This window comes from Balearica regulorum, chromosome 8 (genome assembly GCF_011004875.1).
Source record: "Balearica regulorum gibbericeps isolate bBalReg1 chromosome 8, bBalReg1.pri, whole genome shotgun sequence".
Lineage (NCBI taxonomy): Eukaryota > Metazoa > Chordata > Aves > Gruiformes > Gruidae > Balearica > Balearica regulorum.
Genome location: NC_046191.1, coordinates 30,558,922 through 30,583,397, shown reverse-complemented (window position 1 = coordinate 30,583,397; position 24,476 = coordinate 30,558,922). Strand labels below are relative to the sequence as shown.

Genomic DNA, 24,476 nt, shown 5'->3' with positions numbered 1-24,476 from the left:
ACAGTTTTAAAACCTGGTACCATCTTTCCAGCCTGCTGTACTCGTTTAATCTGGGCCGCTGAAATATGCTCTGGATCCTGGTACTTATATTCTCACTAGTCTGCAACTCTAAACATCAGACACTATGCATAGCAGGTGCCTATATATTAAAAATGCATAGCAGGTGGCTATATATTGGATGGCAGCAATGGGTTATCCAGTATGTGAACAAATTACTGAACCCATCTCCCAAGTATATGAAGGAAGCAGTAACTATCTTAATTCCATGACAGGATAAAAACAAGTCAGGTAACAAGTTAATGAGAATAGGTATTGTTTGCAAAGCATGCTGAATATGTATAAATGCTAGCTATTAATTATTGTAATAACTCACTCAGGTCAGAGCCTCCCTGGCAAGGGGTGTAAATGGAAAAGTGGGCGATGCCAACTCCTGTCTCCATGACAGCAGCATTGCCAACTCTTGTGCCTTTATGGCAATTCTTGCAAAATCTGGTGGTTTTCTCAGAGCTTTCACTCCTGAAATGATGCAAACACCTTGAAGGCCTTGCTCTCCTCTTGTAAGCTCATCATTTCCCAACGACAGTGGGAGCAGAGAAAAATCTAGAAAGTCCTTGCACTGCATTCCTTCCAAACGTATGAATTTCTTAGCAAAGTAACGCTTTTTTTTTTTTTTTTTTTCCCAAGCCAGTCCCTTTCCTTCCCCCAGTTGTCTTTCCTAAGCAGGGGAGTGGCGCCTCCCTGAGAGCTGTTGGTCTTTCCGGGCCTCCTATCTCCCTCCTTTTCAGCAACGGTAGGGGCGTATGGGTGCCGCCCGCACCCAAGGCTTAGTACAGGCGGCGAAGGGGGGCGGTGAGCCGGCACGACGAGGGCGCAGCGGGGCCACCGGCGCCCGAGAGGCCCCGTGAGGGGGTAGAGCCCGGGGCCGCCGCCCCCTGAGGAGGCAGCGCCGTCCCCTGGCGTCGGGCTGAGGAGAGAGAAAGGGAGGGACACGCCTCACAGCGAGGCCGGCCCGCGCGCTCCTCTCGTCGCTACGGCAACCCGCGCGGGCGTGGGGAACGCCCCCTCCGCAGCGGCCGTTGGATCGCTGGGCACCCTTGCGCGGCGGAGGGTGAGGGGGAGGCGCGCGCCCGGCCCAGCACACCGGTTCGGGCGGCGCTTGCGCAGTCCGCGCCCGACACTGGCACTCCGCCACAGGGGAGGAGGCGGGCCAAGGGGGCTCTACGCGCATGCGTAGTTGGCGGCGAGCAGCCCCCCGACACCCCCCCCCCCGCGCGTGTATGTGTGCGTGTGTGTATGAGAGAGTGAGTGTGTGTGTGAGTGAGTGTGAGTGTGTGGCGGCGCTGCTGGCTCCCCCGCACCAGCGCTGAGGCGGTGAGCGGCGCTGAGCGACCGCGGGTGGAGGGGAGCCCGGCAGCCTTTCCAGCAGTCGGAGCCGGCTTCCCCGTCCTCGCCCGCCCCTGCTCATCCATCCCCCCCTCTCGCAGGTGAGCCGGGCTGTCGCGGGGAGGAGGAAGAGGAGGGAGCCGCGCGGCCGGCGCCCGCCTCCGCGGGGAGCCGCGGCGGGGCTTATTGTCCGGCTCCTCGGAGGAGGAGAGAAAGCAGGCTTGACCCCGGATCGCACGCCGGGCCCTGAAGGGCTGCCGGCCGGGGATTGGAGGCGCGCGGTCCCCTCCCAGATCCGGGGAGGGTCCCGGCCCCCAGCCGTCACCCCGCCACGGGCCGGCTCCTCTCCTCACGGAGCCGCGCGCTCCGCCGCCCACCTGTCGCCCGGCTCCTCACACGAGCGCCGCGTGGGGTGGTGGCGGTCGCGGCGGCGGGCAACGGGGCGCCGTCCCCCGCGGACCGGGCCGGCGGCTCGGCAGCGCCCTCTCCCCCGTCAGTGTATGCGGGGTGTGTGAGTGTGTGTGTGTGGGGGGGGGGGGCGATGGTGCTGCCTTGGGTCCCCCGGCCTTGCCGCAAAATGGAGGGATGCGTGGCTGAGGAGCGAGCCCGGAGCCCGCCTCCAGTCATTTATTCCCTCTCCCCGCTACCTGCGTGAGGGGCCGGAGAGCAGGTTGTGGCCTGGGTGAGGGGGAAGCTGCCCCCCTTTGCTGTCTAGAGAGACCCGGGCGAGTAGCCGCAGCCCGGGCGAGGGGCTTGTTTACGTGTGTGTGGATGGGCAGAGCCGCGCTCCCGTGTGGGTCACCGAGCTCTGCGGCGGGGCCTGAGGGAGGCCGAAGCGGAGGGGGGTGGCGCGGTGGCTGTAGCTGTGAGATACCGCTATCCAGTCATCCCTTCCCGGGGGGGCTGGGCCACCTTCACCTTGAGTGGGGCCAAGTTACCGTGACACGAGATGTAGGGCAGCACGACCCCGGGCAGGGTAAGGGCATGCAGGCGAAGGTAGCAGGGGTAGTCAGGGTATTAAGCCGAAATAGTGTTTCTTTTATGTGAAATGATGTAAGTTCAGAGCACCAAGAGTGCATCGCCTTGCAGTAGACAGAGATCTGCTTTGGAGTGTAGACAAATAGATGCTGTTTGTTTGACATCATGAGTGTTCGGCATATTTCTTTCCTGGCTGCAGATGCTGGAAAAGCAATTATATAGATATATTTTAAACCAAGATGAGTGGTGATGATGGGTAATAGTTTGAAGTAACTTGTCCCTGTGTGTTTAAATAGTAGTTACTGGCCTGGTGAAATTCTGTGGATATGTTTGTCTAGTTGAGAGATGCTTATGCTGACAAAAGGTACCTCTGCACAGGTCTTATTTCCCCCACCTCCCTTCTGTTCCTATGCTGAACTAAGGGGCTCTGCTGTCAAAGATAGCTGGAAGAGATGGGGGGCTGTTTCTTTTCAAATGGGATACGTGGATAAGTAGGCAATGAAACGTTTTCTAGGCCTACAGTTTTTGAGTTTCTCTCAAGACTGGAAAATGTCATAGGAGGTACAATGATTATTTTCTTTTTTTTTTTCTTATCGCTGCCTGCCTCTGCAGCTGACTTGATTTAGTAGTATTGTGGTGTTTTGTTTCTAAGCAAAATGGCCTTAACCTTCTATTCATGTCAAGCTGTGGTTTGCAACCTTTTTTGATATATAGACCTATTGTGTTTTTAGTGGTTGTGCACATTTTTGTTTAATGAACTTCAACTCACCAGTGTTGTGGGTTTTTTTACTCTTTATTAGGTCTTAGCAGGTGATTAGAAATAATACATGGACCAAAGGTTGAAAACTGCTGATACTTTTGTATTATCTTCATGCAAATGGTTTAATTTTTTACCCTCTCAAACCAACATTAAATACAGGACAGTGAGGAGCAGAAAAATACATAGTTTCTCAGAGTTTTCTCTTGACAACGTAGATGTGTTTTTTTAATGTATTATTGTAAGGGGTAGTATCCATGATACTGGAGCTAGAGGCCTTCCATAGGCACCTCTACATGAGCTGTACTGGCTTGGGCTCTACTTCTATAAATTTATATGATCCACACTCAAGCCAAAACTGCTTGAGTGAACTGATACCATCAAGTACCACAGTATAACATAGTATAGAAGTTGGTAATTGCTTGTAATCTTTACTAGGAGTGCCTCTGGTTTCTCTGAAAAAGATTTCTGGGATAAATAATTAAATTTCATTATGTTTTGTGGGTGGTTTATTTGTTTTGGTTTTGTGGGGGTTTTTTTGAGGGAAATCTCTTGCAGAAGCAAAACTATTACTGCTTGGTACAGCTCCTACGCATCCCTGCATGTGGGTTGTCTGCAGTCTTGCTCAGAAGTTTGCTAAAGCCTGGTCACTTGAATTGAAAGGGTGCCCTCTGGTGACATCTGTATTTAGAGTTTGGTCTGTATGTAAAGAAGCACTCCTGCTAGTCTGAAATTAAATATTCGTCCCAGCAAGGTTGGAGATGTATTGTGCACTGAAATGCTGGTGTGACATGGCTGAGATGGGGGGCGAGCAGTCGCAAATACATGTGGAAGATGCACAGCAGTCACTTGGAGTCTGTTAGCCCCCTTGTGAAATACTCTACCTTGTAATTTACTTCGCTGGGTTTTGGTGAGAGATTCCTCAGTCTAATGGAGAAAAAAAACCCCAACTTCTCTTCATGAGGTTATTCTGTTTACTGCCAGTTTTTTCCTTCCCCTGAAACCTACCTTTGTGCAGAGTTTTTGGAGATACCATCTACCTTCTACACTTGTATCTTGCTGGTGACTGTGTAGATTGGAAATCCCAATGTTTAGATATTTTATTGATCTTGATGCTGCTCAGCAGCAGTGAACAAGTATGAAGATACAGATACTCTTTAACTTCAGTTACTTATATAAACTTTGATTCTAAAATTGGCTATATTTCTAATAAATGTGTTTGAGACTTCAGAAAGCTAATGAAGTCTTAGTGTGCTAATGTTCTGCTTGACAGGTCTTTGAATATTAAGATTTGAATTGATAAGGACACACCTGCATCTTAAACAGTTTCTTCTCCTTTTTTTTTTTCCATTGAGATTAGGGATTAATCTTTTCCTTTATATTTGTTTGGAGCTGAGTCATTTGGGCTCCTCCTTTCATTCAATAAATAAAGCTGAGTTGAAAACTTCCTTTAAGGGTAGGGAGCATAATTGGTTGCATTTTGTTTAAGTATAAGACATCAAAGGCATGGTATATTTCTGATTTGAGTGTTGTTTTACAGCCCTTTTTAGAAAAGATACTTAAAAATGCATTTTCAAAATAATGAGAAAAAATTTCTGTTAATAACCTTTCTATTTAAATACCTGGAAGTACTGCAGTAGAAATCATCTAATATTCGTGTGTATGTATTTATTGTATGAACAGAAGCTTTGTGGGCTTCATGTTTTGCCTATTTATGAACTAATCACCTTAGAAGAGTGCTAGAATGTGTGACTGCAACTCTTTTTTCCTTTACAAAGATCCTTAAAGGCCTCGTAGGACTCCAGGGAAAATGGCATTGGAATCCTTCTTGTGGGCAAGCAGGTACCACCCAGTATTCTGCGAGCAGAAAGAAAGTTGCAGGCTTGCAACTCCTGCTGCTGCAGCGGCAGTCCAGTCACTGGGCTAAGGTGGTGGCACCAGCTTTGTGCAGTCAGGAGGAGCTGCGTAAAGCAGAGAAGGTAGGGGGAAAAGGAGAGGGTTGCCCAGAATCACAGAAGGGGAGGACGTATTCAGTAGCATGGTATGTTCTGAACATTGGAGCTTCTTGCTGTGACTTTCAAAAGTTGGCATGGTGTAAATGGTGGGCATTGAACCTGCTTGCTGGCTTAGGAAGAGGCAGACTGTTTACTGTGTTTCAGTTTATAGGAGCATTTGTCTAGAAAAACTGACCTGTTCGGTGAATCTTACAGTATAGCAAAATAAAATACTGGGAAATCTAGTGGCCCGGACTAAATATTTTAAAATACAATGTTCCTGACAGGCATAGAAGGTTAATGTTTACTCTCGTGGGCTCACTGTTCTGAGGTGTGCTACTCTCAAGTACACTCACAGCTGATCTTTTCAAAACTCCCAACAGGCTTCCAGATGGGTTGTAGACTGTCAAATGGCACAAATGGTGTCTTCCTTGAACCATGGAGATGCCTTGAGAATGCTCTCAGAATCCTTACTGTCCCAGCGTTGTCACTGTAACTTTTTCCATGACTGTAACTTCAGTGCAGAGAAGCAACTGCCTCCATGCATACTGTGTGCCTGTCCATAAGTAAGGATAGGATTCCCTTTTCCTTTCCTTGCATGTGTTGTCTTACAGTCCCAATTACAAGAATGACAGTTTAGGTAGAACTGCAGGGCAATAATGCTGGGGGAAAAAAGAAGCTGTGTACCTTTCAGGTCCCAGAAGCTTTGCCCTTGTTTCTGTAGGACTGCACCAGTCAGGGTGTGTTTTGGCTCTTTTTATTGGGTGCGTCAGCAAGTCAAAGTTTCTTGCCCCAGAAAAATCTCTGGGTGTGCTGCAGTGGACCTCTCTGCCTGACACAGAGAGGTTCAAGAGCTACTTGGTCAGAATATCAAGAAATGCTTTTGTCAGCCCCCCACGTGCATCATATTTGTGGTTCAAAAACCTGCTTATTTCTCAGTGGTAAAGAGCAGCCTCCTTTGTTAAAGATTACGCATGTAACATGGCAGTTGATTTGATGCCAAATTTGAGACCAACGCATCTGTTGCTGCTTAATGGTTAAATTGAAGCCCCCCTCCTTTTTTTTTCTCTGAGACAGATACTGCTTGCAGTTCCCTGCGGTAGCATTCATCTTGGTGCAAACTCTTAAGAATATTCTGTTTCTTTGAGGTGTCAGACTTGTGACCTGTTCTTCATGCCTGTTTCAGAATTTCATTTATATGTATACATCCAAATATATTTCATAGGCAGTGTAAGCTTTAGATGGCAAGTGAAGTGGGAGAGGCATGTGCCTGCCCTATTTTGTCTGGTCTATCTGGGGAGACTGTAAGTCTCCCCCATATATTGCAAGTGTCACCACAACAGTTAATGTAGCTCAGTGCCTCATCAGCATGTAGTTGAGATTTGAACGTGGATTAGAACAAGCTGGCTGAAGTTCAATCCAGATAAAATATACATGATGATGTGGATGTAATTATCAGCCTTCCTAATTGAAGGAGTACATTTGCCATTAGGTGGAAGTGTTGGTGCCCTCTGGTGACTCAAGTTTATTAGTTGTTGTTCTTAGCAATCATAGTAAAGCAGTAAAATCAGTGTTTTTTAAAATCTTTGACTAGAAGATTGAGACCTCCTAACCTGATCAGAGCTGACTAGAATTTGGCTGGAAGTTGTCTCTGCCCCTCCTCCCATTGATTTTAGATTGTTACAGCAGTTCCTAGTGCAAGTAATGACATAGAACTTGGAGAGAGCCTGGGTCAGTTAAGGAAGAAACAGCAGCATGCCTGGGGAGAAGAAGAAATGGCAGAGAGGGAGACTGACCATTCAGCTTGCTATGGGGTCTTCTGCTGAAAAGTGATCAGCCTGATTTAGTGATTTCTTGGAACTTGTGAATCTTTTCAGTTATACTGCTTGTACTGTATGTCTGTAGGCTTTCTGCAGGCTGAAGCGCTCAGAGCACCAGAGAAGAAATGCGTAAGGGGGTTGCAGAGGAGAAGTTTGAGAGATGCTGGCTCTCATGTCGTAATTCCATTTTAAAGTGATTTGGAGGCAAAATGTGTTGCAGAAGGTTTTGCTGGCTTTGGAGCCATCTCAGTGGGAGTCAGTGCCACAGATGCTTCAGGATATGTATGTGTTACTCCTTATTCTGCTAATGGAGCTGTGATATTTGCAACGATCAATTAAATCTGAAGTGACCTAGGACTGGCTATCAACTCTCTGACCATTGTTGTAGTAGTGTGGCATTAAAAGCTGTTTGATTTGCGCCTCCCTCATTATTCATTAAGCGACAGCTTTGACACTATGGAATTTGCTTTCCTCATTGAGACGGGCTCAGATTGATCGTGCAGGGGAAGAAGAATATTGATCTTTTAAAAAAGTGGAAGGTGTATTTCTTAGATAATAGTGGCTAGATAAAACTGGCAGAGAGCCTGAAAAAGTGATCTTAATGCAGTTTGTAAATTGGATTGCTTTTATCACATTATTAAGGTGCACAGGGTTTGGGATAATTGTCTAAACCGTAGTATTATATTTTCATTTAGATTTAGAAGAAGTGGTATAATGTCACAGAGTGACTGGAGTTGGACCAAAAAGTGAATAAACAGGACTAGTACAAAGCACATTTTCTGCTGTGATACAACCTTTTCAGATTAATGTATAGGCAGGCAGAAGCCTCCAATGAAAAGCTGAAAGTCTTAATTTACCAATTTTTTCTTTGTAAGCTTCATGTCTGAATTTGTAGCTGAAGAAGCATGTATGCACAGGTGGACTTGTGACTTGTTATTTCCATATAAAACTCCAATTTATAAACTCTTTACAAGGTTGTGTTTCTAGTCCAGTTGTTTTATTGCCAAGTTGTTACTTTAATCTTCTAATTGGTCTTAAGTTCTGTTGCTTGCTTTATAACATTGGGGTCCTCCACAGTTGTAACTAATTTAAATTGGTTTGTAATTGAATTAGGTTGTGACCCCACATGCAGTGGGGCAGCTTATTTATTGATTGCTTGTTTCTCACACTGTTTTGGCAGAAATACTAGTAGAGTGAACTGCATCAGGGAACCTACCCAGCTAAGAAACTGTTTTGTTTTTTCCTTGCCTTGTTTTTCAGTTTGATAGTTCCCCCAAACTGTTTATTCTTCAGCCATACAGAATCTTGTGCTGATGTCATGGCAGAGAAAGGAATGAAAGAAAACAATTAGTGGTGAAGATGACTGGCAAGTACAAAATCAGAGTTCCCATAAACCAGCTGAAATCAATTAAATGGATCAGTTGTCCCTTTGGTTATAGCTGAGCTTGTGGATTTCTGGTATTAGAGCACAAGCTCAACTCTATCTTGAATCCCTAGCTGGGTTTGCAAGTCTGGGAACTTGGGAAAAACTTACTATTTTCAGATTTCATGCAGAAATATTTGAGGCATTATAGGATCCTTGTGACATTTGTGAAAATTCCTGTTGCATAAAGCTAAACTTAAGTCATTGCATCTTTTACAGTAGGCTGGTGGAGTGAGGTGGGAACGATGATGGTGTTACTGGAAACTTGGTAATACAGACATTTGTCTGATCAAGCAACAACTAATCTAGAAGCTTGTAAAGCGTATTAGGGATTCCAAAAGCATCTGCAATCACCTTACTTGTGTGAAGTGTTAGAATGCTGGTAGCATCACATAGTTTTAGGTGTACATTTTGAATGCACATAAATTGTTTCACGTGCTAAATCAATAACAGAAAAAGTGTCCCAAAGATTTGGGGTACTCTCTCCTCTCCCATTAATGCATCTCTGTTTTGTGTTGTCACTAATTAGTAACTGTAGTATTATGAAGTGTATTGATAAAGCATATGGTAAAGTGGATGAGTCATAATCATTGTATTTCCTCTACTGCTCTGTCACATAATTAACCTCCTTTATGTGGTTAAAGGGCACCTGAACTGTGCTGCTGTTGCTAGCAAATCCAGACCACTCTGCCAGCAGCCTTGTCTTTGATTACCAGCCAGTTTTCCCATGTGCTTTATTGGTAAGTATACCGAGTAGTGGCAGTTCTCATTTATTTTTAGAATAATAGTCAGGTACTTTTAGACTGACCAGTTTGGGCGTTAGTTTTCAGGCTTGTCTGATAAGTACCTTTAAATAATTTTGATATTCTTACAGATCAAACTTTTATGGAAATACAACAGGCATTTTGGAAAGGAATAATGTATAAGAAGAGCAGAATCTATTGCATTCACTGCTTCCATGCAGTTGAGGTGATCTTCAAGTATCTTCTGGAGCTCACAGTGCAAAATTACTGAAGGCTTAGCAAGATTTCTTAGCTACACACACCCTGTGCTTCTGAGAACCTTGAATGTGGTTGACAGTGAGTAGCCTGAAACTGGAGATGTTGGTTAGGGCAGATAAAACCTGGGCCTTGCAGGTCTGCCTTAGGATAGGATAAGGATAAACATTACCTAGGTGTCAGGCTTTATTATTATTATCGCTTTTTATTATGCCAGGCATGGATGGTGTTGGGTGTGCAGTTTCTAATGAAACTGTTTTCTGTTTTATTTATATGATAGTAGCAAATGTCTCTCTGTAATTGAAATGTTTTTGCTACTTCCTGTTTGAAAAGTGCTTGTCTAGCCACCTTTTGCTGGTTGATTGCCCTGTTGATGATACTTTTTTTTTTTTCCTCCCAGTCTGGACCTATTTTGGACTTATTTTGAACAGATTTTGCCAGATAACTCTTTAATAATAGATTCTGATATTCATAATGATATGTGTTGCTAAAAGTGCTTTTCTTCTTATTAGCGGACAAGAACTTTCTTTTCGATCCAGTCTCGTGTATGGTATTTCCAGTCATGGTTATAGGTAATTTTTAATGGTACTTTAAAAAGTACATATTGTGTTATGTTGGACAGGGTCTTCATTACAAAATGTACTAAAGGTAGTGGTACCAAATCTAATCGCAGTATGAAACTGTGATTCTTCAGAGTTTTCTTTTTATACCCTTGTGTAGATCTAACTATGGTGGCAGAAAGTTATTTTATTTGTGAAAGCTGTTCAGCTTTCCTGTCAATACCTGTTGAAGTGTTCAAAGTGTCCACCCAGAATACTTCCAAAGGAATTTGGAGAGGAAAATGATGTTAATGAAATTGTAGTCAGGAGATCAAACAAAAAGGCAAGCTTGATACTGTTTTCACTTGAGATGGGAGCCAGATGTACAATGTTTTATAAAGTTGAAGGTATATTAAAGTGATATTAAAGAAGTAGAAAAACTGCTTTTGAGGTACAGTATTTCTTTACCTTTGAAGAACAGCAGCTATTTATAAGCAGATGGAGGTCCTAAAGCACATGTTGCAGATAGAGAGCTTTGTCAATGTCTGCCTGTAATGGCTTGCCCTTGTACTTAATTAACTTGCTGACTTTTTTTTTTTAATGTGGATAGGGCCTGTGTGATGACAGAACTCAAACTGTATTTCATACTGTGACTTGTGTTTAATACTTCTGAAAAGTCAATCTTGACTCTTTCCTGAAGCTGTCTTGGTGGTGGAAAGGCTTCTTCATTAGGACCTAGTTCATGTTTCAGATAAGGTAATTTAACTTCTCTTAAAAGAAGTATTCATACAAATCTGTGTACAAGCTAGCATTCAGGGACTTACATTTGTTAGAGATGTCTAAAAAGTCTATTAGAGACTGGCAATCAGAACCGCTTTAGTCCCCTCTCTTTTTGGTAACGAATGCTGTATGACTAGGAGAGGGAAAAGAAGTATCCGTGCATTTGTTGTTACAGGATCCCAAATTATTTTTTGACATACAGTAGAAAGTTTTAAAGTATTTAAGGTGACATTATGCCAAGGCATCTAGAGAAAATTACAAAAAATTTTGCTTATTTTTTTTTGTCCTATGAAATTGTGTCTTCCCTGTTCAATTCAGTTAGATTATGGGAGAAAACTGCAACATGCATGAGTGTGGAAGCAGTGTTGTGTATGTGCTTACAGCATGTGCTTGTCATAAGTCCAAAGTGGATGTATGCAAAATGGGTATGAATTCTTAAACAAATTTAGAATAATAAAGGTATATGCACTAATGATTTGAGGCAGACACAGTTTTGTTGAGGAATAATTCTTGATACGAATTTTATAACTTAGCTATAAGACAATAAAGACATTAATTGAAAGAGTATTGCTGAGGCCAAAAAGCCTTTTATAAGGGATAGCTTAGGAAAATGTGAAATCTGTTGTGCAGCTCTATATAGTAGTATAATTCAGAGGTGTGTCGTATTCGTTATGCTAAGTTAGACAAACAGAAATCTAGTTAGCCTATGTTAAGTGATACTGCTAAAAAGGGAAGCTTGTTTGATAAATAATACAAGTAGCTAACGTGAAAGATGTCTTGCTAAGCTATTGTGCCCACAAAACCTTTGTTAAATCCCTCATTTATTTGTAAACAAAGGTAAAAGTTGAGAGCTTTAAGTAATTATCCCAGCTGTACCTATTTTTTTAAAAAAGCTAATTCTTATTTCATGGCTCAGAAAAAAATCCATGGTTTTACCTATTTTTTCTTCCCCTGTTTCTATGAGGTGACAGTCTTAAGTGGAAAAGAGAATCGGGCAGTAATGGAGTTAGAGGACATGGACAGAAGCGAGATCTCTCCAGGGAACAGGGAGAAAGAGAGACTTCCCTTGCTGTCTCAGGATATGCTGGAGTTTCTGGGTTGCTTTTAGGGGTCGGATTTCTGTGTAGACTGGTACTGAATGTCATGGATATCTTCTTGATTTTACTGGTCTGAGTGAGCGAGGGAAGATGAGGAGAAGTGATGGGCTTCAGCAACTGAAGTTTTTGTTGCTGGTCTCCTTCTCTGGTGTCATCTTTCCCTATTACGTTCCAGGTCATTAATGGAATTGGATATCTTTTTTCCCCTAGGGCAATAGGGCGTGTTTCTATGATCTTATCATTAGACTAGCTGATTGGTATTTCTTTGCGGCTTTTTTTGTATTTATGATTCTCCTAATGTGGTAGAAGTGCTTCGCTTACAGGAAGAAAACTGCAATCTTTTGGAATTCATAACTGGCTGCTTCTCTAATGCAGAGGAGGCCAATGTTTTTTTTTTAATGTAACAATCCTCAAAATCAGAAAACATATCTTGGAAGAGAAAAAGGGGTCTTGCCTAGACTGGAGATGCCATTTGCAAATTGTGTTCTTTTTTGGAACACAATGCTGGGTTAAGCATGCTGGGTTAAGCATGCAATTGGATCCCAGAGTGAGTTGATGTTGAGTTTGCTTCATTCTTCAGTGAGAGAGCTGGCGTACGTGGCGGTCTCTGTGGTAGAGCAGCCCTGCTGCCTCCTATTTGATAGTTTTTCCAGATCTATGGTGTTTATTAGCCACATGCAACTCAGCTGGAAAACCCTAATCTGTTTTTTTGTGAAAAAACTAGATTCTTAGATAGGAAAGATCCTGTAAATCATTCTATAAATATTGCATTGAAGTTGGTAGCTGCATTTGCTGCTTTTGCTGAGGTTGGGTTTTTTTTTCTGTCTTGGAGGTAGTAGAAGATAAGCTCGTGTAGCTCATTTAAAATAGCTTAGCTTTTAAGTGATAAAGCTATTTCAAAAGTATACCACCTGCCAAAAACACACTAACCATATTGTGGCTAGTGACTTCAGTGGTATTTCAACAGTAGGGTACTGATAGTCTATGATGTGGCTGGCTTTTGTTTATGTTTAACATTCATGACCAAAATGAACCTCCCCAACTTGGCAAGCTGAATATGAAACTAACTGAAAAATAAAAGTATTTTCACAGTGCAGCCAAGGTATTGGTTTTTTCGGCCATTGTTTTAGAAGGTAAGAGGTAACTCACTTCCCTGTAGTATGGGCTGGGAAAATGAATTAGTAATTGGTGTGTTGTTTTTTGGTTTTTTTTTTTAATTATTCACTAATGTGGATGATCTCGACTTTGCGACAACACTGAAAAATCTGAATTTATTTAGTTAAAATAATTTTTGAACTGTAGAAAAATTTATCCATATATTAATTTCTTTCACCAAATTATTTGTAGTTCAGATTTTCCAAATCCTCATGGGCAGTATCAGTTAAATCTCTCATGGTGGTGGCACCATGAAGTGTTGCAGTATCACAAAGTATGAAGACACAACAAAACCTTTCATCAGAGACGTAGCAGGGCTAGGAGAAGAGGGTGTGGATAGGGCTTATGTGTTCTCTCTCTTTGCTTCTGGCCCTGTCATACTCAGCTGATTTGCTGTTACTTGCTTATTGAACTCTCATTTCACAACATGAGAGGTTGCAGCTTTTCTATTCCTGGATTATGGCCTTCCATTGCCAGTACACTTCATTTCTCATTCTGGGGTCCACAGGCTTTCTCACCTCTGCAACTATGTATGCATGTTTGGCAGTCTTGCTTTTCTCTGTTTTTTCAGGAAGGGCAAAATGGACTGTGATCTACTTCTGGTGCTTGTTAATATTGGAGGGGAGAGGCCACATGAGTAACATCATCGTCTGGGCTGAGTACCCATCACACTACTGCTTTTCCTAGCTAGGAGAACATACCCATGCCACAAGTTGATTGCTTGAAGTGATGCATTTAAAAATAGTTTTCTGTGACAATTCTGCAGGATATGCTTTGTATTTATTATGAAGTAGAATGTTTTTGTTGGAGGCTTCAAGCCAAATTTTACCAAATCTTCCTAGAAGGAATTAAGGGGAGATTCAAACATGTTGAAATGGATCTCAAACTTTTTTAATAATGTTTATCTACTCTTTTTGGAATCTGAAAACTATACATAAAACTCACATCATCAAGAGAGCAAGAAATGAAGTAGATTGACTCTGCTTGATCAGTATATTTGGATATACTACTTTCTCTCTGTACCTACACACTGTTTTAATTAGATCATTAATGCCTTTTGTGTTTTCTTTAAACTAGAGAATCAGAATACTTTGGGGGGGGACACCTGGGGGTCATCTAGTCCACACTGTTGCTCAGGGCATGGCAGAGACAGTGTATTAGTAGAACTGTTTGAAAATACTGCAATGTAAAGTATTTTAATATATCTTGTATGTCATCGAAGAATACCTTCTGGAATTGCACATTCACACCATTTCTGAACTGGGAATCAAATTCACTCCTTGCCACAGTATTGCAGTGATAAGGTAAACTGTCTTAAAGTCACAATAATTGGGCATTAAAAATGCTTAACTGGTGTAGAATTTAAAAGCATGTGATTCTGCACAACAGGGTTCTCCATCATGCAGCCCGTGGGCTGTGGCCTGCCTCTGCAGGGCAACAAAATGTCTTGCTGGCAATTGGGTTCGCTCTCCAGCTCTCCCAGCACAGCTTTCTCTTCACTGGAGCTTTTTTGTTGCTTCAAGCTAGGCCACTCCCCGTTTGGTGTGCAGTGTCCACTTGTATTTCTTGTGGTGACACATTTCCTTGTACCTCACGGACAAGGATGGTTTAATGTCAATAATGATGAAGCGGTATCAAATCCTTGTCCTAATTATGACTTAGGCTACTGGTTCTAAATACTTAAAAACTGTTCCTCAGACCCTTTCAGTTGTCTGTATTAGTCATGGCCTTTTTTCACGTTTTTCCTCCTATTCAAGTTGAATCTTGCATGGCAGCAAGAATGCTCGTCTTGGCCAAGCTGTGTATTTATTTGGGTGGCTGAAACATTTGTTTATTTATATTTCTAAACTAAAAATCTTAAGGCAGCAATACAGAGCAGGACAGGATCTCAAAGAAGTGTTGTATTTTCATTTAGGTGAAGAATTAGCTTTCATTGGTTTGTCCAGAATGGCTAATCTCTGTTGCTTAAGAGTAAGCCAGTGCTATTGATTAGTCTGGGACAGAAGATCCACTCTCTGTAGAAGGGGGAGGAGAGGGAAGACTTTTGTGCAAAATTTAGGACTTCTGCCAGAAGTTCCCAGAGAACAGAAAAGCTTACCTGGTAGGTGTTTTAGGATCTGGGGATCTTTTCTGATGTTCTAATTGTGATTTCCCCAGGATTTGCATTACTCCTTTGTTTTAGCCTTGTAATGGTTTTGGTGATCCTAGAAAGGAAAGCGAAGCATTTTCTGATCAGTGTGCTAAGATTAGACATTTCAGCCATTAGTACTAACTGAAGTAGCAGTTTATAGTGGATTTTTTTTTTTTTGGAACGTGCCAATCTGTGGGCTTGTTAAAGATACAGTTAACATAACTGAATGGTCACATAGTAATAGTGATACCCTGCCATCTTATGGTGTGGACTTTCTTACATTATAGCATTCTAGACTTACTTTTTATCAGTTAAAAGACTAACACAAAAAGGAATGTAATTTTCTTTTTAGTTAAATGAAACATTAAACAGCATGATTTCCGTAAGAAGAAAGTATTATCTGTTGTAAATCTCTAGATTTACATTCAAAACACCATTCTCCTCCAAATCTCTGTCAAAACTGTATTGTGTACAGGCTATCTCTGTCTTGGACCCAAGTTTTCAGCTTGCACATAGTGCCACTTAAATCAATTTTTAATGCTTATATCCACTGATTTGGCAGAAATGGACACAGCTGCATTTCATAAGCTGAAGGACACATTTCAGTAATAATTACCAAGTCATCCACTGAATATCTCAAATATCCAAGTAGAATTTGGATAGGAATAATCTTAAAAATCCCACTTGACAAACTGCATCAAAGGCATACTGGAATCTCTGTGGGGGCTAAATGAGCTGGACTTGACTCCTAAATACTGAAAGACCAGCAAATGCTGTTATTCTGTCAGTAGTTGACATGCTCTTAGAAGCATATAAAAACTGTAGGATTCACCCTGCTTTCTGTGAAATCTGGAAGAAAATGCTTGTCCCTGCTTTGAACATGTCCTCACTTGGCTTAAGTGTCTACAGCCTCTCTGTGCCTGTCAAACCTTGCAGGCCAGCCAGCATTGCGTGTGCTTGTGCATCTTCTGCCTTTACTTCTTTAATGCCAGTAAACTGTGTCCAGGTTTGTGTTCTTTCCTGGTTTGTTGATCCTATTGCTGCTAAATCCTGTGTAGAGCAAAAGGATAAATGCATCTTTTTAGCAGTTAATGATTTTTGCATTGCGCATTTGAAGCATGGCTCACAAACAAAATAGCATGCCTCTATCTCCTTAGGAAGTAATTTGAGAAATTATTTCATTTCCTTGGTCCCTGGTTAGTTTAAAGTTGTCATGTGTGCTGTAAAGAACTTCATCATTCATCTTTCCCCTGCAGGTTTTTTCCCCTGTTTTGTAACAAGAATTTGAGGCTTGCCTTTATTACCATTAGAGGTATACAAATATTTTTGCATAGTTGGTTCTTAGCTTTGCCAGCTATGCTCTTGAAATTAATGCTTGTGCTACATCTTAGTGTCTTTTTGATGTCTTCTGGAAAACATTGTATTCTATATTAGTTATACAAGTTCTACAAACTCTGTAGATATTTATTATGTCATTCCTTCTTTGGAGCAGATCTTTTCATCAATAATGTAGATAGATGGCTTAGAAATAGCTCCAGCAGAGCTCTCATTTATACTGTCCGTTTATCCGAAATTGCATTTAGTTTTTTTGGTGATTCAACTGTTGTTGTTAGTGCACAAGTAGTAAGGTGGGTATACCAGAATTTCAGGCCTTCGAATAAATTCCTGTCTGCCTTGCATATCTAAAGAGACAAGATTTCCATGCAATCTACTGTAAGTTTCTGTTTTGATAACAAGAAAAAAATCTGATACCATCTTAAAAATATACAATCTTCCTTCATGAAAATGTGCACTCTAAATTATTTCAGTTGAAGCAAACATATGCTTGGTATCCAGTTTCAGGAGCTTTGAGTAGGTCACTGACATCTGCCTGGGCCAGCTGACAAATCCTCAGTGGATTTATCTGGTGGTTCTCGAACATTTAAAATAAGGTTACAGCATCCATTTGGTTTGAATTCCTGGATTTGTGTGAATTAACTTGGATTTGCTCAGTTTCTGTATTGTGTTTTCTTAGGTAGATGTTTTGGTAGTCATTGGTTACTGACTGGTCTTGGGTGAAGAAAAGTATTTAATATTAAACTATTGGCATGTGGGTCTTTACAAGCTGTCTCATCAGTTGCCTGATTTACTGAGGTTCTTCCAAAGGGGGTTAAATGTGGGAAAGATGTGGATGGATAAATAACTGGTTTGCGTATTGTTTGCTTGTAGAAGTTGGATACACTGAGCTTAACACACTTTCATAAACGAATGCAGGGGATAGTGGCACAGGCAGAAAATCCAGATCTCTTCCCCAAATGCCTATTGTATTTCCACAGAATATTTGTCATACTAAATATAGGCAATTCATATGCTGTTAGAGTTTTTCCTGTTAGCACCATTTCTATAGCAACGATGCAAACTTCCATATAGATGCATGATGTTAAAAAAAAGAATAATTATAGAGAACATTGTTGAAACGTTGTCATCACAGGTGTTATTGGTAAAGACTGTACTCATCTCTCTGAAAGCTGAATTTTAAAACAGATTAAGATGTGTGTCTTGTTCAAGAAAAATACTTATTGTCTATTAATGGCAGTACAAAAAATATGGTAAAATGTTCTCTCAACAGTATTTTCTTCCTGAATGAGAAAGTCAGGCATTCAGTGTGGGAGGAGTTTTACCTTCTTTCCCTAAATGTAAATCTTTTTTTTGTCTTTACTGTACAAAAGTGTGCAGTTGAGGCAGATGTATGTACTGAGTATTTAATTCTATGGATGTGGAGGCTGTTACACAGCAACTGTTGACACTTTGTAATCTCTCGCTTATTAAAAATAATCCTAGGATGGTTTGGTCATCTTGGTTTGATTTGACTGTTCACAGTTTTGTCTGTAGCACATAACGCCTACAGAAGATTATTCAATGAGCTTCATGGACGTTTGAGTTTTCTTTACATCCATGTGTGGTGTGTATTCAGTCTGGATCCTCCGTCTCAGTTTTCATCACTCTTTTTTCTTATATGTGCTTTTGGCATACGAGTTGTTGGTGACAGAGTTCCTGTAGCCTATTGACAGTAACAAAGCTCATGCTGTCAGTTGTCATCTCTGTTTCAGAACTTGCGAGCGTGCAGTTGCATGTAAAATTTTATTTAAATATATTTCTCACATCTTTTTCCTGTGAAGTATTTTTTCTATTCTGAGAGAATGTATGCCACCCACATGGGTGCATTTGGAGATTGTTATAATGATTTTCTTCAAGTTTGTTGTGTGCTGGAATTTTTAGTGTTGCCTTATTTAAAATAAAAAAAATAAATATAAAAGGCAGCTTCTAGAGACTTTTCACAGTGAGCATGTTGGGATATTTTTGCTGATGCGCTGTCTATAATAATTCTTCCCTATTCATGTGTTGTTCACATTATGCAGAAACAAAGCAAAACTGTGGATCTGGAGTACCTCCGAGAAGAATATTTGGATCCTGAAGTTCATGCTAGCAGCATTTAGTGCTCCACTGTTGCATGGTCTTACGTATGACTTCTCTGTTTAGAATGTTGTTCAGAGATGTATTCTGCCTTTGTTAGTTCCACCGATATCCTATCCTGCTGGCACATCTAACCAATAACAATAATATTTTGCAAACTGAGCATCAGTTAATCAGCATGACATTAATCATTTACTACTACTCCTTGTTTGCGAGCAAAATGGATAGCTGCATGGTCATGTGGTGGGGGTCTTGGAAAATCCAACTGTAGAAAGGTTATCATCTTGTAGAACTGCCTAATTAATTAAAAGTATCTGCTTCTACTTTAAATCATTCCTATTTATTTTCTTTGCCCTCTTTTTACTTCTTATTCATGGAAATAAATACCAGTAGTTCCTATCTTTAAAAAATTTCTCTAGGTTATGATTTCTCCTGTTTTGTCTGTTTGGGGTGAGGAGGGATCCCCCTCTAGTTCCTGACTCTGCAAGCCTGGATTTCTTCTTCAGATGTTTGAAGAAATGTTGCTCAAACAGGCTAAACTGTCAGTAGGCTTGGATTCTGGAGAGGGAGACTGAGGAGGGCAAAACTGTGTTATACTTAATGTACTTTCTGTGCCAAAATAATTTGGTTCCTTAATGCTTACCTTTTTTGGCGTATGGGAGGAGAAACAAGCCATATAACTTCATAACTTCAGGTGTTCAGTCTGTTCTGACAGCAATTGTAAAATAATAGCCAGGTCCAAAGGAATAAAACATTCGTCTATGCAATGTCCTTTGTAAAGAACTACAAAACAGAATAGAGTCTTGTAAGTGATCTCTGAAGAAACAGGTTCTGGGAACCTAATAATTCGTAAGCAGTTTGTGAGCAGTGACTTCTTCAGTTCTTGCGCAGTTAAGTTATTTACTTGGTGAACTACATTTTGTCTTTTAATGCTCAAACTCTGCTGGAGAGACCTTTTGTTAGAAGAAAGCAAACCCTTTGCAACCCCAGGCTAAACTTAAATAGCATGTACACATGTTCACATTTTTGGCTTACTCCGTTTGTTGCCTGCAATGATTCTTTCCTTCTGCTTGATTCATGCCTGCATTGTGTGAGGGCTAGGATCTGCTACTCCTTGCAGCTGTGTACCAATGTTAGTGCTAAAATTTTTTGCCTTGTGTTATGGTATCTACTAGTTAACTCTTGGCTATGAGTCAGTCCACTGAGTGTAGCTGGCTTTTGAATGGTGGAAGTCAGAACGGTAAGGATCTCCTTCCTATTTGTGTGTAATTAATCTTAAAAACCTTCCATTTTGAGCTGAACTTCTTTATTGTGGTTGCAAGTTGATTACAAACTGAGCTGATAGTTTTATTTTTGTAATAGGATTTGGTAAACAAGTAGCTTGTGCCCTGGAGAAGAATGTTCTCCTGGATTTTTGAGGGTTTTTTTCCTTTGTCTCATCTGAGGAAACGGAAGCTATGAGTTGTACCAGTTCTTGAGATTAAAGAGGAGAGCACTGGGTACTGGAGTACCATGAAGAAGGGATCTTGATAGCTGGAAACAGAGTAAGATGTGAATGAGACAGAGCCTTACTATTTATTACCTTAACGTTCTCTCCCCTTTGCTTTCTTTTCTTTCTCCCCCACCACCCCTGAAATCAGAGATTGAGGTGCATAAAAGCAGCAATAAGATGATTTTGTTGTCCAGAATGTGAGCGCACACATGATAGCGAAAGCGTTCTGTGGGTAGTGTCTTCTTAAAAATGAATAATAGTTTCACTTAATTTTGTCCATGTAAAGCATTTATTAGAGTAAGAAGAGAGAATTGAAATTGAGGACCATATTTAAGCAAAGCCACTCTTTTATATAAAACTTCATTGTCAAACATAATAAAACAACTTTTTGTGCTATTTGTTGCTGTTTTGTGGATTCTAATTTCATCTGTCTTGGAGCTTAAACAGCTGAAACTGCTGTGACTTGTGCAACAGATGCTTAGGGAAAGAGTGGATGTGTGACATAACTTTGAGTTGTATGAGTATAGAAGTGCTTTGAGTTTGCAGCAGAACTAATCAAATGGATGAAGAAAGGAGTCTGTGTTACTAGGTTAGCTATGCTGCTGATGCAGGCACCGTATGACACAGTTTCTTTCAGGAAGGAGTCTGCTATCAACTTAAGCAGCTATGGTTCTTTGCTTTTAGTACTGTTTTCTGGAAACTGTTCAAGAACCCAATGGTGTATTCTGATTTTGAGCATAAATGTACATTTTATTCATACTCCTGATTTGTCCTCCTGATATTTAAACATGACAAGCATATCCTTGTACTAGCATAAGCAAGCTGAGGTCTCCAGGTTTCCGCTTCTGCAATGGAGTCTTCAGAGAACCTGGAACCCCTTCTCTGCATATATTTAGTTCAAAAATCTTTTGGAAACCAAGTGATGAGAACTACATAGAGTACAGCATCAGTGTCTCTTGTGAAATGTTTTGGAGGTGGTATTTGTCTGTAATTAGTGTAAATATCTTATGTGGCTACTTCATGCTTACAGCATTGGTGGCAGTCATTTCCAATTGATGTGCTGAAATTCATAGCAGAAATTTTAGAGGGATCAACTCAAATGATCCTTTATTGATTGACTTTCCTTTTTCCTTCTTCTGTCCATCAAATTAGTTTTATTTGTCCTGTATTATGTTACTTTCCTGTATTTCCAAATGTTTTACCATTCTAATATTTGTACTGATGTTGCATGTTTAATAACTGTTAGTAATCTCTTCCTACTGTAATACTGTGCTGCTCTATCTCTGTTTTTGTCATGTCTCTACCCTGTGCATGTCTTCTAGCAGTGTCTCTTATCTCAGTCTTCACTAGTGGCAGCTTATGAAATGCTTTGCCAAGATTCATGCACCTGACTGGGGATTTTGTAGTGTGTGGAATTTTAGGTCTGGGCTTTGTTTATCTTCAATGATAAATTTCCTGCAGGAGGATGGGGTTATGTTAAGTTGCTTGAGCTTTTATTTAATCTCTTTTGTGGAAGTTTCTATTTTTATCAGTTTTGCTATCTTATACTACCTCTTAATATTATCACACTTAATGAAAACTGAATTAAAGCATGAGTTTAGGTGGCTTTCATTTTTATTTTTTAATGCTGTGTACATACTATCTTTATTCTTACAATGTAGTCACCTAGTTGGGTTTTCTGTTTTGGTGAGTCGAGTGTAAAACTGAAGAATATAGTTTGGAAGGTGCAATTAGGTTTGATATGAGAAAAATCTTCTTTCCTAATGGGATAACGTTCTTTGTCCTGTTGCCTATTCCTTGCTGACTTTCTGCTTAATTGTGGGGCGCGCGTGTGTGCGTGTTTTGGTGTGGGGTGTGTTCGGTCAGCAGAACTTCCTGCATCTCCCCTTGCTCAAGGTGCAACACGTTACCGAAGTGAGTGTCACAACACCTAGATAGTGATCACATGGGAAATGTAATACATATTCTATTCACCTTAAACCAAGAATCAGACTAAAAGGTATTTCATAACTGTATGCCTTATAAAGATTAAGGAAAAAGTACCCGGAGAATGCATTACAGTGGCAGCATCTTAACACTGCCATATTTTTAGTATTGTTTGGTTTATTTTGGCCGTATTGTTGTGACTTTTTAGCAGAGAGATTTTACGTCAAACTGCTGAGGGGGTGAAGCGCACAGGAACCCAACGCCTAAACCCACAAGCATTTCTTCATGTAAGGTAGGAATCACAGCTTGCAAAATGAGTAATTGTAATAGAGGCTCTTTCTTGTAGCCCTATGTGGTAAGGAACTATAGATTAATCAGCCCATTCCTTATTTAACAAGTTCTGATCAAAAGGGCAGTGAGGTATCCAAGATTCTGAAGTGGTTCCACAAAGTACTTCCAGACAGAAGTATCCTACTTGGTGCGTATTAGGCAAATGTGCCGGTTGCTTGAAGAACTTGAATTCCTGTTTCGTTGAAGCTTCTACCTGGTGTTCAGTGGTTAAAAGCAATGTTAATTTAGAAAGTGCCAAGCAGTGCTGGAAAAAATACACTTCTAACTAAGAATCGAAGGGCTGAGATCCAGAATTCAGTCAGTGCCTCCAAGATTTCACTGAAGTGTCTGGAGGTCCTGGTATGGAATAGTTGAACCTAGCCAGGCTGTACTATGCATGGAGGAGCCAAGAGTCAGTGAAACCCAATACACTTCTGTTCCTCATTTAGAAAGAAATGGCTTTTTTGTACTGTGTGTCAAAATAACAGAGTTTCCACAAGATCAGGAGCTTCAGTTGATTGTGTTTGGAACTGATTTTTTGGTGCCTACTGTTCTTTGGTCCCCAAAGTGGTAGTGACTCTGCATTCGTAGTTATCACAATCCATGCAAGGCACCTCTGTTTTCTTAATGGGAATCTGGGATCAAAACAAATGACACTTGTGCTGACATTATGAATAAGAATACAGAGGATATTGGTCATCATGAGTCTTGAGCTATTCATAAAATTGCACTGTGGCTATGTTTCCTCAAAGCTTTTGTACTGTTCTGGACAGGAAGTTTTTAATGTAATTTTAGGGTCATCCTTTAAAATGCTGTTTGTACAGTATGTTTTTGGGATAATGTTTGACCCAGGCTGAGACAAGAATATCCCTGGATTCTGCTGTGGAAGAGAGTCAGGCTTAGGTGTCCTGTTAGGCACCAGTCAGAGTCCGATACTCTCTGACCAGGTTCTTTTAGATATTCCACACATGGAGGGTGTAATGTTTAATATTGTTTGATGATAGTGATGGAAAATATACTGAAATTACAATACAAATGCAAGTCAAACTGAGCAAAATATAGCAATTGCAATATACAGTTCAAACACAATACCGATGTGATCCCCATTACTGGTCTCTAGAACGTGCTTGCTGTCACAATGTTGGGCATCCCTGGTTGCCAGGAAGGAATATGTGGGTTGAAGCCAGCTCAAGCCTGTTGCTCTCTTTGAAATTCCTTTCTTAGTTATTTAGTTTCTGGGCTGAGCCACGTATTCACTCCCCCGTGCTGGTCTAGCTAACTCAGGGAGACATTCACTTTTTTTAATGAACTCAGGGAGAAACATTTACACCACTAGTTGATTCACTCAATTGTAATATAGTCAGTGGATCTGCTCAACTGACAGAGCTGTTTATCTAAAACAAAGGCCACCCTCTGGTCCCCTTTGTGCTGAGATAAAGTCAACTTCTTGGCAACAGCTGTGGTCAGTCACACCCTGCATTATTCCCTCAGCTTCGTGGGTGTGTTGCTCTTGCTCATCTTCACTGAGCTGCCTTCCATTCTGTGGGTTTATAGGTCAGTCACTGTAATGGAATGATCCTCCAATGCAGCCTTAGGTGAATTTGCAGAAGAACTCAGGCTCAGTGAAGACAGCAGACTCTGCTTAGTCTAGACATTTTCATTCTTTGGGTATGATCGATCTTATCAGTATTTTTAGTTTGCTTTTTAGTGTACTATGCATGGCATGAAGAGGTAGGAAGATACTACGTAGCGTGTCCAGGTTTCAGGTTGGCATAAATGTATGCTTCAGTATTTTAGGCGTTGTATAAAACGCTTTCAGTTCCACAATGAATGCATTTCTGAGCACAAAGGCATTTATTAAATTGAAGAGGAGAAACAGACTGGAAGTTCAAATTACTGCGTGTAATTCGTTTTTGTAATTGGATATACAGGGTATGCAGTGAAAACTGGCTCACTATTGCAGTGTGGTGACAGTCCTTTCACATATCCAGCTCTGTTGTTCTGAGCAGCCCTGCTGTTGATCACTTTCTGATACTGCTGTTTATGACTTATTTTGGTATTGAGCAGAAGGGCACTACAGCAAGCAAATTATTTAATTATTCCAGCATTAGGATTTTTTCCATATTTTTCTTAAATGATACAGTGGCCAAAATTGTTGCTGTGACTTTTCATTGTTTTGGGAATGGTGATGATCTCATGTCTAATGGAGCTTTCAAAAGT

The 24,476-nt window shown here is 40.9% G+C and overlaps 1 protein-coding gene and 1 long non-coding RNA gene across 8 annotated transcripts in view; one reads left to right on the top strand and one right to left on the bottom strand.

Moving 5' to 3' along the window:
- LOC142602807 (uncharacterized) overlaps window positions 1-1,067 on the bottom strand; it is a 30,697-nt gene extending 29,630 nt beyond the window's left edge. Inside the window, exon 1 of the long non-coding RNA XR_012836635.1 lies at window positions 374-1,067. This is a non-coding gene — a long non-coding RNA (uncharacterized LOC142602807). The remainder of the gene's footprint in view (window positions 1-373) is intronic.
- RALGPS2 (Ral GEF with PH domain and SH3 binding motif 2) overlaps window positions 1-24,476 on the top strand; it is a 136,714-nt gene that overhangs the window by 8,961 nt on the left and 103,277 nt on the right. Inside the window, exon 1 of one of the 7 annotated variants that reach the window (XM_075760447.1) lies at window positions 1,163-1,484. The exons of 2 other annotated variants lie outside the window; for them this stretch is intronic. The gene's annotated coding sequence lies outside the window, so the exon portion shown is untranslated. Of the gene's footprint in view, window positions 1-1,162; window positions 1,485-1,713; window positions 1,891-24,476 lie in introns of those variants that run through there. 4 more of the 7 variants (XM_075760452.1, XM_075760453.1, XM_075760451.1 and 1 more) reach the window with 4 other exon arrangements.